The sequence below is a fragment of the Anser anser genome (genome assembly GCF_964211835.1).
Source record: "Anser anser genome assembly, chromosome: 7".
NCBI lineage: Eukaryota > Metazoa > Chordata > Aves > Anseriformes > Anatidae > Anser > Anser anser.
In genome coordinates this window covers 22436514-22449092 of record NC_139727.1, presented here as the reverse complement: position 1 = coordinate 22449092, position 12579 = coordinate 22436514, and the positions used below count along the sequence as shown (strand labels likewise).

General features: G+C 43.2%; 1 protein-coding gene across 1 annotated transcript in view; it reads right to left on the bottom strand.

Moving 5' to 3' along the window:
• The window catches only part of MAPK8 (mitogen-activated protein kinase 8), a 250390-nt gene that overhangs the window by 139241 nt on the left and 98570 nt on the right, over window positions 1-12579 (bottom strand). The gene's annotated exons all lie outside the window — the stretch shown is intronic.

The following is a 12579-nucleotide window of genomic DNA, read 5'->3' as shown; positions in this document are numbered from 1 at the left end:
CACGGGAAGGAAGTTTGTGTCACTGCTTTACAGGCTAGAGACGATGTGGGCTGCCCAAAACTGCACAGGGAGTCATGAGCTAAGCTGAGCCCTGAAGCCAGCTTTCCATACCCATCGTGCAGAACTCCTGCCAGTAAGCATCCCGCTTTGCAAGGCACTGCTTCTCTTCTGGGCTCTACTGAGCGCTCAGCACTGTGGTCTCTTGCACAGCATAAATGCCTGAGGTCTCACTACTCAAATATGTGTTCCCCAAGAACAAGCCAGCTTGCCAAGAGGCTCTCCTCAATGCATCCCAGTTGGCAGAATAGCACTCTTAAAACTCTGCCATCAGAGGAAATGTTCAGTCTCAAAGAGATTAGATGCGCAGACTAAATAGGATGAATAGAAGTTGACAAATATCCAAGATGTATGTTTGAGAATGAAGAGGCTGTACTGGAAATGAATGGATTTTAATGAGAGAAGGGAAGGAAATTCAGCATGAATTGCAGGCATCTATTGTCCTGAAAGGGCATTGTTCCCCATGGCCCCAGAACAGACACAAAAGCCACACATTCCACGAGGTATTGTTGGGACTGGCTTGACAATGGCAGCTTGGGCTTGTATGGTACCTTTCATGGAGGGCCTCAAATCATTTCACTCCTGAGAGGCTGGTAGCATTATTCCTGCCTTTTCACAGACGCTGAAGTACACACTGAGACAAAATGACTTGGCCTCATGGTGAACAACTCCCAGAGCTGGGAAAGTGAATCCTGATCAGTATAAATGAACCCCTGGCCTAGTGCCTTGTTTCTGTAACCTCACTCCTGGGGAAGCAAGGCCGTTGGTCGCTATTGCGCCAGCACTCGCAAATGACACTGTAATGAGGAGCTCCTTGTCCATAAGTGCAGCAAAGCCTGTTTGCCTTGGGAATGGTGCGCACATCGCTGCATGCAGCATGCACAGCAGCCAAGGGCATGCAGAAGAACGAACACAGTTTGGGCTTACTCTTTGGTGCCCAGACAAGCTGACAGCAGTCACAACCGAGCAATAAATCTTATTTGCCAGCACTGTGACTCATCAGGTAATCCTGGCCTTGTCTCCTGTCCACTGCAGCTATCAGTGTCACATTCTCCTCCTGGCCCACCAACACCTGCATCCACGCTAGAATCAGAATCCCCTCACTGTTGAGGTGGGAGTTGCCTCCAAGAGGTGTGGGCATCTGTTTAAAGTAGTTCAGGACTGCAGTCTGAGCACACACAAACCATGCACTGCTCCATGATTGTAGTGGTCCCAATTCTGCTTCCCAAGGAGAAGAGGGGAATTTTGATCCCAGCCTGGAGTTTCTCTCTACCATTTTTCCCTGCATCACCAACGTGATCTATACTGTCATCACAAGTTCCTTCTCTTCTCCTGGAAACTTCTTTCTGCCTCCACCTGGATCAATGACAGTATCAGAGCATTTCTACTGTTTCATCTTCTGACAGAATAACCATAAACATTTCTCTTCCTGCCATAAACACCTTGCTTTGACACAAGTACACAGGAACACCTATCATTTAAAAGGCAAGGTAGACACTGTAACCCCTCTCTTTCTGGTACACAGTCAAATCACCCTTTCCCCCTTCCATCAGCACGTCATACCCATCCACGACAAACCTTCTGTGCATGCACACGAATAAGAAGTGATGATGGGAACTGCTACCTCAGAAGCACAAACCTCTGCTGCTTACAGAACGCTGCTTCTCTCCTCTACAGACATGATCACAGCTGACACACTGAATTTGCTCACTCGCCAGCCAGCCTCGTTCAGTTCGTGATGCAGAACATGCTGCTGAATCTCCACTGCTTCCTTCCAGTACCCAAGCTACCTAGATTTAGTAATTCTGTTATCTAGCAGCTCTTTTGCACCTACCTGAGTTATAACCACGTCCATGACTGCAATGGATATGTAAACTTGAAGGGCCATCTGAACATTTTGCCTATTAATTGTTTTGTCATTAGTGGGAAATTTTCCACCTTCAGGGCTACCTACTTTATCTTTGGAGGGAATTCAAGCTATAAAGTCAAAGGGTAGCAGGACTCTGATCCACTGAACACTTGCTTCTAATCTAAAAAGTCTGCATTTTAGTTCTGTTTTCTTAATCCACTTGTCTGCCTAGGATTGTCCTATTTCTCATTTGTTAATTACAGCTGGCCATTTTTTTTCCAATTAAAAAATAGAAAAAGGGGAAAGAATTTTTAAAAAATCAACAATGAATTTCAAAATGTATCTGAAAAGCCAAAACCTCTTTGGTTTCCCGAAATCTAGACAAAGCTGCAGAGGCCCCCAGGAAGAATTCTTGTTTTCAAGTAGTTCAATAAGCAATTTGAGCCAGGGATTATTTTAATTCTTCTCTAAAAAAGATCCCTTAGAGGGCAACTAATCTTGAATGGTTCTGCCACAGTAAAACATTAACAGAAAGAAATCTATTTCACACATCACTGCTATGTCATGCTCCCAGAAATAGGTGCACCTACCATGGCTCAGGTTTAGTAACTTTGATCCTGCTGTCAAGAGGCAGCCCTGCCTGGCCCTACAACAAAGAAAAACAGCATAGAGCATCCTGAGAAAGCACAGGAAGATATCTGACTCCTTAATTGCATCAAAGGTTCTTGCTTGCTTGTGTGTTCTTTGACTAAGGAAGCTGATCATAGAAATCTCCCTACAGTGAAAGGCTGTGGTTTCCCCCAGTCATGCAGTCCCTACAGGGATGTTTGCATTCCAGCATGAGTTTAAAAAATTGCTAATGGAAAATACTTCCACACCCAGTGGCTAATTACTTTCTCCCTCAGAAGTAAAATCTTGTTTTTGTTATAAATGCACTACCTTTTAACTGTCAGTTTCAGGAGATGGCAGAAGGGGCTACAAGGGACAAAGGAGATCCTATAAGACCTATAAGTACTGCTACTATAGCACTGCTCTTATTGTGTTTTTGCCTGTTAGACCCTGGTTTTAAGTAACTGATAACTAGTGCGTAAAACCTAACTTGGTTTCTTGTTGATTCATGTCAGAATATGACAATTTTTTTGGTGATAATTCCCTGAACTTCTGTTTTCTATAAGGCTTAGTGTTGCTAGCATCAAATGCTTGAAAATGAGAGGCCTCAGAACTGTAACGTTCATTTAAAAATTAGTATTTATTTTCCAGCGAGGTGTTCAGTTGGCGATACAGATGTTTTAGACAGCATGTTCAGACTTTCTTCCTCAATCACCAGCATGGCTTACTTCATAAGCACATAACTCCAGGAGCTGGGTTTTTAAAGAGAAAAACAAGTGTTGTAGGACTTTCCTTTAAAGCACAAGAGTGATGCTGACAGTTCCTATGTGTTTCCAAATGGAACTGCGCATAGGTCAAGGTTTGCAGCAATGTTTCTTGCTGGCAGACAAAAGTTCAGAGGAATCTGCTCTGTGCCCTGCCCTTCTCACCATCCCCAAAAAAGGAATAAATAGAAATATGAATGGTGATTGCATCTTTACAAGGAAAAAAACAGTTTAGCAGGCAGGAAAGAATCCGTGGTGTCCTTCAGAAGGCTCCATAAATTGGATAATGAGGTGCTCTGTGGGGCACACATTCTCCAGTTCTGACATGGCAGTTGGGACCACAAAAACTGACCTGAACAAAACAGCCTGGAGAGTCAAATCCCCCCATTCATATGCACAGTTTAAAGGTGAACTGCAATACACATTTTAGGAAAACAACACTACTCTGTTCCTCATTCCCCCTCTGGACTTTGAGATGTTTAAAAGCCAGACTCCTACGGACCACACCTCTGTCACGATTTTAGATCTGCTGCCTCTTCCAGCACAAAAGAAAGCATACTGAACTCCGTCAGGCCGCCCATCTTCCCTGAAAGAGGATCACTCCAACAGGGACATCTGGCAAACTCAAAGTAACTGCACAGGGCTGGGAGTGAAGGCAATGCTGAGAAATTAAGTCATTTGGTTCCTAAGCACAGCTGGCCTCCTCCGTGTCCCCAAGAGCTTGGGGGAGGGATCGAAGTTACTTGTTTCAAACTGTCCTTATTAACTAGACATTTCACTTAAATTGTACTTAGCACCTGCCTCCAATTACCTGGCTTCAAGGCCCATGCATGATAGAAGCTGGAGCTCTGATTAAATCCATGCTTGGTACCAGTGAGCCATTAAGCCAAATCAAGGCTCGCCGCTCCTTTGAAGGAGATCATTTGTCTTCATTAGAAGTGGCCATCCTTGATTGCCCTGACAGGAGCATCTCCCTGCAAGATAATAAAGCCTGTTATTGTTGAGAGGTAAAATAATGTATTGCAGGTCTCTGGAGAGTGATTTGTATTTATTAATGTTCTCACAAATTACTGTACCCTGATTAACATGTGACGGTGACAGGCAGCAGGGGTGTGCTGCTCACCACAGCCATCGTGCAGGCCACTGTCTCTCCTCAGGTGACGAGACAGCAACAAGGGAGCTGCCTCCTGCCCTTTATTCATGCCTTAGGTCTGTCAGGGCACAATGGACAGGGACAGCCAGGTTGTGAAAACCTGACTAATCACATCTCTGACTAGGTCTGAATCTTCGATCCAGATATGGAAGACTAAATAAAAGCACCTTTTTTGCTAGTAGTAACACTCCATATTCTGACTGCTGTGAACCAGCATCATTTATTTCTTACACACAGATTTGAAGAGTTTCATACTACTTCAGAGATGGGGAAGCAGAAGAAGAGAAAAGTAAACTGACTTTCTCAGGATCACCTGGGAAGCCAGGAAAAAAAGCCAGGTGCAGAATTCAGGTCTTTTGAACCCACCATTTGGTACATTGAAAACTGTACAAATACCACTGCGCTTTCTTTTGTGACAATCAAAATCCAACTTGAATCAGTGTAACTTGTTCCTCCACAATGCTATCATAAGCAAACCATCTCCAGAGGCCTGGTGAATGGATGAGGGAAAGCATACGGGAAATTTAAAGCGGATAAATAATTGCAATACCTACTACAGTGGGTCAGTTTAGCCAACCTTGGGGTTCCAGTTCTAGATCTCTTTCATTCAGCTCCTGCAATCCAGAGGTTCTAGTCTGGGACAACAGCCAGTTCTGGCTAAAATAAGCTCCCTCTGTATCCTGGCCTTAAGGTAATTCTTAGCATGCCACTCGGCCAGTTCATTTTCTGAGGGAACGCAGTATCAGACAAACAAATCGCGGTGCCCTAGATCAGAAATCAGGAATGTCTCCGAATAGCTGCTCTCATCTATACTACTGAACTCCCCCTGGTTCAGCAGAACTCAAGCAGGGAGGTTTGATCCTGTCCATTGTAAATGAAAGAAGTTGAAAGAAGGCAGAAACTCAGAATAAACTCAAAGGAGATATTCCATTGAAGATTTAGGGTGTCGCAAGCTTCTGTTCTTTCCTCTAAATTTCCATGACAGAGTTGTCTAGGATCGTGTTAGCAGCTTTCCCTAAATCCAGAACCAAACTGAGCTGCTGATACAATGACAGAGGCTCACAAAAGCCATGAACAGATTTATGTTTTGAATGCTCTAAAGCAGAGACAGGATTTTTCCAAGCAGACAAGCTTCATAGCCAGTTAAGGAGGCAGTAGAAGGTAACCTTTGTCAGGCAAATGCAGCTATGTCCATGGGATGAGAAGAGACCAGTATCCTCCAAATAAGCACAGCCAGTAACATTGAACAGCATGTGAGCATTCTGGCCATGCAATACACATTTCCAGTCTGGTCATAGTACCCATCCTGCCATGGGATAGGACTTTCTACTGGACCCATCGCATGCCTGTCCCTGAGATATTCTTTTGGTCTATAATAGAAGGAAGCTCTTGGCTGCCAGAACAATTCCTTTACTTTGTCTCAGCTCTGCCTCCACAGCTGAGAGATGCCTGAGAAAGACAGAAGTAGAGGCTGGCAGGCCAGATAAACTGCTCTTTCAGACCGAAGCTCCATCATGTTCTACACTTTGGGTCTCTTTGATTTTGGCATGTCTTCTCACTTCTTCAAATACACACATAGTCATTTGTTTAGAATTGATTTGCTACTGACATTAGCCAGATGAAGAAGCAGTGACCTTCAAATTCTTCAAATGTCTCTTTAAAACTCTCTTCCACAAAGATCTCTACCAAACATTGGGCAATGTTTAGACAGCTGAAATGTCCTCACACTTGTTATAAGTACCCCACTGTGTCAGTTCACAGAGTCTGAATTTGCTACAGCCACCCCTTCTGAGCATCACTCCAACTCATTAAGCCTAGCAGCTCAGAAGCTTTTATTTCTGGTGCTCAAATTGCCTGTCACACTGGCCACAAAAATAGGCAGCACTCTAACTACTGTTTATCACACAGATCCTTATTGTTTAATGCTCACCTTGTACATCTTCCCATGTGTTTCACTTAACTCCTGCTTCACAACTGATACACTGATGCCTTATTGAACTACTTGCTCCATTTCCAGTGGAAAAGTTTCATTACTGTCTACTGACTACAGCAAAGTAACACCTAAAAACTATTTGGGGGGAAAATCTTTTATTGCAATGACAACTTTAAAATTAATGAGTTTTGTCTTGATGATATCTATTAATTCATCTACCTGATGCACCACATACATGTGTTTGGGTGAACAGATACACAAAATAGTTTAAATGTGTTTACATATAAAGTATGTTTATTGTTCTGCAGTGACATTTTCTATAATTCTCTTTGTGAATTTTTGAAATGTAACCTTGGTACCACCTAGCAATCCAGGCCACTAAGCCCAGTTCCATCACAAAACACATTCTTCCACTCTAAATATGAGCAGCAGAAGTGATAAGGGAAGGCATAGCTGAACACATATGCTGAAAAGAATACAGAGTGCATTTTCATCACACATTTTACTCTGTCATCTGAGATCTTTGACCCAAGAGAGTCAGACAGCTGACAGGTCAGCAAGACGAAAGAAAAGTTTGACTCACTCCCCTGTAGGCTGTCAATGCCTACCGAAGAACAAGCCCTCTGCTCTCACGAGCTGCTTGACTTCCTCATAATTCCTCCTGTGCAAAGTAAAGCTTGTCATCTCTCTTAATATATGGCTGAGAACATCAGAACACCACTGATCAGAATCTGGGTGATCTGGCAGAGGCACATTCCTCACGATGTAACAGCCCGGTGGCTTTGATCGCAGCTCTGTCAATGAAAATGGGGGAGTGCTGCGTATCCTGCGAGCCCCCCCGCACCACTGAATTCTGGATTTCTCTCCTCTGACCTTGAAATCTTTAATTAGACCATTACATCAACCCTCTGTCATTTCCTCTCAGTACAAGAATCCTTTGGTATCCTGCCCTGTTATTTGCAAGGCAAATATGAATAAGGGTCTTGATGATTAGATACATAGTGCAGAAAACAGATGTGAGGGGCTGCAAAGTGTATACATTATGAATAGTATTACAGTAACATCCTTAATCCCTTAATGAGAGCACTTTGTCAGGGGAAGGAAAAATAGACTGAGGGATTTTGCCACTGTATACAGAAGCCCAAAGAATGCTCTTAAACTAACAAACAGAACCAATGTCATGACACATTCTTACTTTTTTTTTCTTCTTACTTCTTATCTTCACACTCCATGAAACTTGCACTGTTTTCAGAAATACCATTTTTATTTTCATGCAAGGGTCCTCTTTCATATATTAATACATTTTGTCTGTGACTTTAGCAGCAACATATAGGGATAGCTGTAAATTGAAAGACCACTGAGAACAGTCAAATCCTACACACTTTGCTTGAGCATTTGGGGCAATACTTTTCATGATCTGCTCACAGAAGTTGCCGTGAGCTGGCCTAGTTCTGTGTTTGGAAAGCCCTCGTGCTGCATAGATCTGCTTGGAAATGTTTGCACGTGCCCAGGAACAAAGAACTTGCATCCCAAGGAGCTGATGGCTTGACACAACCGTACTTCCCAGAGCTCTGGGGAACGCCTGATCATCCTGCAACACATCTAGGCCAGGGCGCAGGCCTGATTCCTGCCTGTGATCAGAAGCAGCATGCAAGAGGCTTGTCTTGTGGTATTACTGCAGTTCTGCCTCCAGTCCCAGATGGAAACCAGACATAGAACAAAATCATATTCCAACAGCTGACACACTCCAAAGGTTTGGGTTATATTTGGTACTGAAATGGTGGGAGGAAAGTTGGGAGAGAGGAGGAGGGCTGGCAAAGAATTTTTTCCCTGTTCCCAGCTAGACTTGGGTTATGAGAAAATGTTTGCTTTCTTTTTTTCCTTTCTTGTCTAAGTTGTACACTTAACAGAATTTAGCACCACTGCTGTCCATGGCTGTTTGCCTATACTCACTCTTCCCCTGGTATTACCTGGGGAATCATCAAAGTCTTCTCTCCTCACAGGCAGCAGCAGCTGCCAGAGATGGATACAGATGCCTAGGAGAGCAGGATAAATCCCCTTCCTGATTTCACTTACATAAATTCAGAGGGACTCTGGACTTACTCTAGATTGTTCCACAGTATGTCAGATCTGAATCTGGTTTACTTTCTATGATTGCACTGTGATGGGCTGAAAGGTTGAGTAAACAATGAAAAGTTGTGAGTAGCTGCAGAACACAGCATTCTTATGGGGATGGTGTTTCGGTAGGACTTCGGCTTCATGCTCAGAGGTGTGGACACGTGACACGCTGCTGGATAAAAGATGCAAAAACGTTGGAGGAAAGAAACAGGTAGCTTTTTGTGTACCAAGCTAATATCACAAGTCAGCATACTGATGTATGCAATTGTTCAGAACAATTCAGGGGCTGAATAAAGTGCTTACAGTTCCTTGAACTCTCATAGCAGAGTTATCATCAGCCCTCTCCACACAAGTGTATAAGGCCAGGCATGGAAAAGATGAAGAGCTCTGTCTCCACAGCACGTTGCCCAGCATGATGGTTCTGGCACAAGAGGAAAACCAGCTACCCAGAAAAGAACGGTTGGTAAACTGTAACAACAAAATGCACAGCCACCATTCCCCCTTTGAGTGACAATCTGGTGCCAGCCTTGGCCTCTACAGCTTTGTGCGGCACCACTTCTAAACCATATTGCAACCTGCCAGCCCTCATCTTATGTGGAAAGGGTTGGGTAAAAATTGGGAAAGCATCTAAGAAAGTACCTGTCTGTCTAGATCACAACCAAACCATCTTATCTGAACTTGTGAACACAGGACTGTTAGGGCCACCCAGACCATCACAGCCCATCCTCCACGGCTGTAAACAACCAAGGAACAACTGAGCTGGCGATATGGGCAGGCTCTTTTGCGCGATTTCCAGGACTTCCAGCATCTGGCTGGGCTGGAAAGCCCCAGCCTGTGCTGTGGAGCATTAGCACAGTACTTCCATTTCAGACTCCAGCTGGAACGAAGGGCGACAGAGACAGCCATGAAAAAGAAGCACTATTAACAAAAAAAGGACCCTTTGAACCAAGCTTTTCCAAGCTGCCAGGAAGAGCCACAGAATCCAGTTGAGAACTGAAAATCCTGGAGTCTGCATCCATTTGGATGAAATGCTGGCAGGTACATTGCCGTGTGATGGCATTATCAGGGAAAGGCACTAATATTTGTTATTTTTTCCTTCTTCATATGAAAAGGTTTCTAGAATTCTCTGCTATGTGCATTATTGTATCTGCTACCACAACCATTACTCACTTTCACTGAGCAAACTGCCTCCCATCAGGATTGGGACTCCATTTGTGATGGGTGCTGTGCAGTCCCTGCCTTCTAAAATTAAGATAAAGATATGAAACATTTTGAGGGATCTGATCCTATAGGTGTTTCCACTGGAGATATCCAATACCAAAACCCTGGTTCCAAACACCTTTTAAGTTTATAGTAAAATTATCTTCCTCTTTCCTCATTTTTAAGTACAACCAGAAAAAAAAAAAAGGGGGGGAAAAAAAAAAAGGAAAAAACATAAACATTTAAGTCACACCGAGCAGGTGACTTAGGTCAGTCTTGCATCACTCAGCATACCCATTCTTGTTGCTACCAGAGAGATGCAAATTAGTACACTAAGAGACAGTTCAGGTCTTCTTTGTGAAGGCTTCAGTATCTCCATTCCCTATTCTCCCAGACATACAAGTCTTCAGAGGTGAGTATTATAAACCTCATATCCCAGAAGTTCAAGCCTGAGATTTCAATGATGCCTATATTCCATTAGCGTTTTAGTGAACTCCAGGAAATTGCCAGTCCTTAGCACTGTCCAGATGAGAAAAAGAAACAAAAAGCCAGCGCAGCCATTTGTACGATTTTACATATCATGAGAAATGAACCATTCCTAAAGGATTTCCTACATGTTTTATACAGTTAGTATACTCTAAGTAGTGCCTGGTCATATATTTTGAAATGCAGGAACCAGTGTTTTCTTTATATTATTTAACTCCAGATGAAGATCTGGCCTTTTTTTAATTTTCTTTCCTCACTATGCTGAATCCATTCACCATATGTATCTAAAATGTAATTGTAAAAGAGTCTCCTTCTATTCTAGTTAAAAGAGGATTTACAAATCTAAGAGTAGGAGGCCTTTCTTACCTGTGGTATTCAAAATTCTTCCCCCTTTGGTCTTCCTCCAGTTTGTTTCAAATGGCATGCGGGAATAAACAGGCCTTAGCCAGTCAGCCCCATTTCACGGCTTTGATCAGTTTGTAAATGAACTTCAAGACAGCTAATCAATCTCCAAGTGGGGAAGCTCAGCATCACCAATGATGAATGCCTATATTTTGTGACAAGGTCTATTTCCATCTGTGCTGAGACTTCCTAACAGCACACATGTGGCAACTTGTGCACCGCTGCATAATGAATTGGATTGTAGAAATTGAAAAGCTCCTTCTATATACAGAGTGGGCACAATGCCAGACCTGGGATGAGGAAAGGTGCCAAGTTTCCAGAATCTTGTCAGAATTTACTGCTAATAAGACAGAAAATGTGCACACTTATACATATATATGTGCGCAAGTATATAAAACACACTCTGCACTTTCTCACTTTTATTGATAGTGGCCAAACTCAGGACAGTTAATTCCTATCTAAATCTACTTTTCAGGGGGAGGAGGGATGAAGTCTCTTCATTCTCTTCCACAGCCTTGTATTCCACAGAAGTGGGTCGATAGCACCTGCTTCCAAATCCTACAAAGCAGTCGTGGCATTATACACATCGTCTAAAACTTCATGGGACTCATCTGATCAAATTACAGCCGATAAAATGAATGGAAAACAGAGACTGCAGCATGATTAAGAGCAGATGTACATTTAATTCCAGTCACACTCACTCTTGCCTTTGTAGATACATGGACAATTTCCTGTGTTAAAACCTAAACTCACTTCCTCTCCAAAGTGTTTGGGCATATCCCTTTACTAAGGCTACTCTATGATGGGGGAACAAGCTCAGAATGACCTTAATGCTCATCATGGGCCCGTGTTTCACATTCAGAAGACAAGTTAGTCCCTACACTCTGCCCAGCAAAGCATCACCGTCTTCCCTCAGGGGCAACGGCCACAGGGCAGCCCAAGTTCGACAAGCCACATGTCTACAAGCACCTGAGGTCCTGGTAATGCGTGTAAGGTGGTTAGGTCATGCTTACTCACCTGCATACTTCAGCATACTTACTCACCTGCATTTAGTCAGGCAGTCTAGCAGGACCCCATCTGACACTGGGGACGCTCACACCATAAAATGCAGTTAACACCATGCAATATGGAGCTTCTAAATGCCGCAGGGTAATATCTGCATTAACACAGGCTGATGTTGGGCTGTACTTTGGATATGATGGCTACCACTCAGCAAGACAGCTAGTTTGACTGAGTGCCACTTTTACGTGGCTTTAGTGCTTCCAGTTGCTGAAACTAGGTCATACATTGCTAGGTTGGGATATCAACACAGTACTGTGTGAACTAAATACACACCTAATGTCCCTCTGAGTTTCACATCTGTGAAGCAAGAAAATTTTTTGTCTATTTGGGCTGTTAGATGTTAGTAAATGATGAACTTAATCTAGATTTCCATGCTGTAGCACAACTCAGAACTTAAATGTTGTGTTTGGTTGTGGAGATATCAGGTTAGGCTCTCTGAAAAGGAAACCACACCAAGCTCAGTGGAGCTCCACCTGATTTACCCCAGTGTGTGAAGGGCATTAGCTAAACTGCAGGCAGATCTGGTAGTGCTACAAAGCAGTTACCTTGAAAATGAGACAGCTCTTTAATGGAAAACATTTTCTCAACTTAAAAACAGTGCGCCTCACTGAATGTTTGTACCCACTAACAGTACAGCGATTCCCTCAAACTAAAAAGAACAAACATTTCCCTTTATTTCTGGCTGATAATGTCTCTTGAAGAACTACAGTAAAAAAAAAAAAATAAAGGTTCAAAACTACGTGGCAAAACACTGAGAAGGTGATGACTGAGCAAAGCTACACTTACAAAATGAAACAACCAGTGACTTCCAGTGACACATGGACACAGGGAAATCTCATAGCTGCAAAGCATCAACATAAACAACCAAACCCCATTCTTTGTCAGTTCAGAATGCAGCATGTAATTATACCGCACCAGTGAAATCCATGACATTGCTGGAAACATT